The 5,436-nt window shown below is 39.7% G+C and overlaps 1 pseudogene; it reads right to left on the reverse strand.

The window, feature by feature from the left end:
* Nucleotides 1–3,441: 3,441 nt before the first annotated feature.
* On the reverse strand, nucleotides 3,442–4,810 carry LOC100752790 (annotated as a pseudogene).
* Between the last annotated feature and the right edge of the window lie 626 nt (nucleotides 4,811–5,436).

Below are 5,436 nucleotides of genomic sequence, written 5' to 3' on the forward strand. Positions count from 1 at the left end.
ACAAAAGAATATAATGTAACATTTAAAATGATGCTATAGAGGAAAATCTATGCAATCCCTCAATACATGCTTACTATTCATCTAAAAGTAGCTAGTTTAGAACAATATTCATGGCATTACTGTAATTCTCTTTAAGTATTTTGGGTATACAGATATTAAACAAGACTATATACACCAGACTATAAACACTATAATTATTATTGCCATTTACTTTTATTTTATATTTTTCTAAAACAAGAAAAATTACTACATGTAATAGTACATTAGGAATATGGCTGTAAGAACAAGCAAGATGCCTACTATCAAGAGGAAACAGATTTTTTTGAATGCCCATTGAGAGGAAATCCAAGGCCAATGGGCTTTCAATTTGATCCAAGGCCAAATTGGTATTGAGAAGCCCACATTGGTTTATCATAAATAATCTGAACTATTTAGCAAAACAGTGTGCCATGCCTGGAAAAAAGTGAACCCATTGTCCCTACAAGTGAATATCCAAGAGACCAAATGACTGTCTACAAATAGCTAACATGGTAGAAATGAACATTGAATTCTATAAGCATGGGACTTGAGAATTCAATAAGTTTATTGGCTGAGGGTCCTCTCTTTGTGTTCCATTTGTTAAGATGTAGCTGTCTTTTCCAACAAAGAATGGTTTCCATTATATCTTCTGAAATACGTTTGTTAGTGAGATTGCTACACTGTCTACCTTAACTTATTATTCTGTCTGCATGATTATTACCTCCCTCCTGACAGTTTCTGGGTCTTCAAGAATGGTACTATGTTCACTATGGACATTCTTATGATGGGACTGGGTTTTTTAGCAGTTGAGAGATTCCCTTCATTAATGAACACCAAAGGTGCCCCAAGGAAGGCAGAAACTAGAGGAGTTCAAAGAGCCGTGGATTAGAGGAGAAAAAGTCTTCCATATACTCTTGATTTTGCTAAGACTTGTTCTAATAGAAGTGTCACTGGGTAGTCACCAGTTTCTCCCCTCATAGTGTCACATTTTGATTGACAGCAAATTACAGTATAGTTCTGATAATTAATTTGGAGCCATTTGAAATAGTTTAAGTGAACACTAACTAGATTTACAATGTGAATGAACTTTGTCAGACCAGTTAAAAATTATCTTTGAATATATACTGATAATGGATTTTGTAATTTTTCTGAATAGGGAATATGGATATACTCTACAAAGATAATACCTCGTCTAGTTAGAAATAAGATTAGGTAACCAACTCAACTCTCTGCTGAGTTTGCTACATAGAGGATAGAGTGAGAAACATATTTGGTATATAACCAGGTGCATAAACACTGGCTTGGAGGAGATCCCAGAAGCTGCCACAGAATGAATCAAACTTTAATGCTTGTATAACAACATATTTGGTTAAGTTTGTAGAAGAGTGAAAGTGTTGAGAATGCCTATTTATTTTGTGACAAAATTCTAAAATTATTTAAGACGTACATGTTCTCTTTAATGAAACAACATGGGGGACCAGTTCAAAGCCACCCATTGTTCATTTGTATGATTGGTTTCCTGGAATGCTTTCGAATGACCATCTGGACCTTCTCACAAAGAGTGAAAAAAGAGAAGGATTAAGATTACAAAACCATCCTAAACTGTGTGTGCCACCGAAACTGAAGTCACACTTTCAGGAAAGACTGCTTAAATATCACACTTCTCCCACTGCCAAGAACTCCTGGAAAATCATGAGGTAAGCGGATTAGAGAGCAGGCATTTGGCATGCTCCATCAAGTCTGCTGAAGCCCCTTTGAGTAATATCCCATTCCATTAGCCAGTCAATGGAATGGGAATAGGAGAGTGGGATGGGATGCTGACCAATAAAACAGAAGGTCAGTCTAGGGAGGTTTCTTCTCCGAGTGCCCAGTGTAAAATGCTACTGGTAACACATTTCCAGCTTCTTTCTTTCCATCTTTTTTTTTTTAAACACTGCTAAGCAAGTCTCCAGGACAAAGAACTCTGATATTCTCTTTTCAAGTGCTAGACAAATTGCACATTCTCAGAATGATACACTAGCTAATTGGGAGACAGAGCCCAGCAACTGTGGTCCTTCTGTCTTCTGCTTCCTTCTCTTGTACTCTCCAACCAGTGTGTCAGCTTCCCGCCATGTCTAAGCCTCAGACATTCTGAAGATGTAGACAATAAGGGACACAGAGAGGCATGATATGGATAGAATGTAGCAGGACAATGTGACCCATGCTTTGTTAAGAAAACAAGCAAGCTGCCAGCTTTTGAGAGGAAAAAGTAGCTCAGAGAGGTGCTCTTATGGCCCCATCTCCGTGAAAGCCCAGAACTGGGAAGATGAAAAAGCAATGAGCATGCTAAAGGCTGAAAAGCCACAGGAACATCAGACTGATCCATTTCACTGCCCAGATGTCTATATAAAGACTTTTAGTTAAAAATATGTTTTCATAGAAAAGCAATTTATTCCATTATAAGCACTTACACAGTTAGTCATGGAGAGTAACAGGCCTGATGGTGAGACAGGTCAACCAAACTGGAAATGGCATGAAACTGTAGTGGTGAAGGACTAACTCCTAAAAAAGCAACTCTTATCAAGGATTAATTTAATTTTTAAAACAAATACAAACTATTAATACACTCTCTGGTATGTGGTATGACAGTTAAAAACATACATCTTACAACTTGGTGGCCCCAAGTTCCTGAGCCAAGGTATATGGGGGTGCGCCTAGACCCTATCCTAAAGGAGATGATAGACTCTGATGACCCCCCCCCATGAAAGGCCTCACCATCCCTGGAGAGCAGAAAAGATATGTGATAGGTAGGGTGTTAGTTGTGGGGGAGTGGCTGAAGGGAGGAGGGGAGGGAGTAGGAACTGGAATTGACATGTAAAACAATCTTGTTTCTAATTCAAATAAAAAAAGAAAAAAACAGAAACAAACAAACAAACAAACAACCCACACAACAAAAGCATTTCACAGAAAGGCAAAGAATAATATGGAAACAGCTCAAGAAATACACTAACGAGCAAAAATATAAGGGAAGGAGGAAGGTGTGGTCTTAACTAAAGAAACCAAAAGTCTGGTTTACACAGGAAAATGTGCATTCTGGGAGAGAACATTAAAATCTATGACTTGAATCTCCCCTAATTCCTGAATAAAAATGACATCTTGCAATATTTATATGCATGTTTCAGACACCTAATTCACTTGGCTCTACTTCCTTATCCATTCTGGCCTCTTACTTGAGAATCTGAAAAACTTGGGGATATAGCTTAAGAAGAAAAACAATCAGACACATAATATGCCCCATTTCTGAAGCTACTTTAGACCTGGGTTTGTTACTAGAAAATTCCTGAAGAAAATTTAAATGTAAGCCTGTGGCTTTGTTGAATTGAGTCCCGCAGTTAAGATGTAGAAAACACCCATGGTTTGGGCTAATAGTGTTGTTGGTGGTATCTATTGTAGCTGACAGCTGAAGAAAGTCTGCTTCAAACCAGTGTTAAATCCACATCAGGGTTCAGAAGATAACAAGCGGAGTCTAAATCACAAGTGTAGGCATGGCTAGGATCCTTGTCTTCTGGATCCACACTTTCTTCAGGGCCTTCATCATTATAAATGTTCTCTACCATCGGCCACACTTGCATGATATTGTCCTCTGATACAGAACAAATCACCCAAGGTTCATTGGGATTCCAGGAGAAATCAGGTATCTTGGCAGAGTGACCACCAAGAATAAACAACTACTCTGGTGGGCCATCTTCTGCATGTTCTGGGGACTGTTCTTCTCCAATTTTAATTTAATCTCAGACATTCAGCCTATGATCAGTACCACTAGAAGTCAAAATAGTCCATTGTGAGGTGACCACTGAACTTGGAGTATTTCATCCTTATGTGACTCAAAGGAATGCAACTTGAGTTTCAGGTTTCTCAGATCCCACAAGGCAACAGTCTTGTCAGATTATCCTGTGGCAAGAATGAATTCACTATAAGGATTGGAAGATAGACAGTTCACTTCAGCAGGGTGAGAGCATCAATTGGCTTGGAAGCATTGTTTGAACAAGTATCCCAAATCTTAAGTTTCTGATTGTCAGCAACAGCCCCAAACAGAGACTCATGGAGCAGATGCCAGGAAACGTCCTCCACTGCTGCTGTATGCCCTGTGAAGATGGTCTTTGCATCCACCACCTTTCCTTCTTTAGGAACTGCACTGATGTCATATAGGCAGATGGTATGGTCATCTGAAGCACTAAGTAAGTACCCACTGAGATTTGGATTCCAAGAAAGACCATGACCTTCCTTCTGATGTCCATGGAGACATAAATCTGGGTTGCACTCTCCAGAGGGTCTGGTTTAGAAGGATGCTTTGTGTAGTCAAAAACAGGCACATCAGTGGATGGAGTCTTTGTTGCAATGATGCAAGGGTTCTGCAGAATGTGTCAAGCCCTGTTTACTTCTCCTTTGTGGTTGATCTTGATTTCTATTTCAGTTTTTCCACTGTCAAGTCAAAACCTCTAAATTCTCCTTTTACACTGTCATAGTGTGATGCATCAAACTGATCATCATCGTTAGGAAGCTGGATACTAGCTATCACCAGGTGGTTTTATTCATCTGACGTATGCATTCCCAGGACAAGCCAGTGAATGCTGAAATCTTTTCCTTCAGGTCTGGTTACTTCTGGAAGCCATTGGGCACCTAAACTGGGCCACTTCAGGGAATGTTTCTTCACCAAGTCATAAAGAAAGGGGGTATCCTTCCATATTTTGTACTCCTAATTGATCACACGTTCTTCCACCATATTGTCAAAGGCAGCTTCCTTGTCAGCCATGGTGGCATGCCACCTGGGAGGTGTTGGGGGATCCCAGGATCATGCTTTGCTGGAGGGGGCGGGAGGCTACAGGCCAGTTAAAAATATTTTAGTGCCAAGTTCTTTTCATTGCTTTGGCTGAAACACAGGAGAGGCTGCAGCATGTATTTGGCATCTGGGCCATCTTTGGTATTCTAATTTCCCTCTGCCTAGTCGTATAGCCAGCAGCAGAACTGATCTCAACTAAGGGTGTTGCTACTAATTGTTAGTTTCCAATTACTAGTTGTTCAAGGTTTATCAAGTATTGCGACTTTAATTAGGGCCCTAAGATGTAAACTGCAGTGTCTTTAACAGACACATTCCAATGGGGATAATTTGATGAGACAGTTCCTGTTGTATAGTAATTGGGAACCAAAGAGAGACTCACATATGAATAGTAAATTAAGATGCACAGTAGTGGCCGGGATTTATACCTGGGCTGTGAGAGGCCTTAATGACCCCATAAAAGGGAATAAGGTCATTTGTTATTTAAAGGATCATAAGATATTGCATTTCATAAGGATATTGAACACGCACAAGGTTAAAGCGCTCATGGGTGATCCACATCCCCCCCTCTATTCCATTATAAGCAGAACCAGAAGAGTTAG

This window comes from Cricetulus griseus, chromosome 3 (genome assembly GCF_003668045.3).
Source record: "Cricetulus griseus strain 17A/GY chromosome 3, alternate assembly CriGri-PICRH-1.0, whole genome shotgun sequence".
Classification (NCBI taxonomy): domain Eukaryota; kingdom Metazoa; phylum Chordata; class Mammalia; order Rodentia; family Cricetidae; genus Cricetulus; species Cricetulus griseus.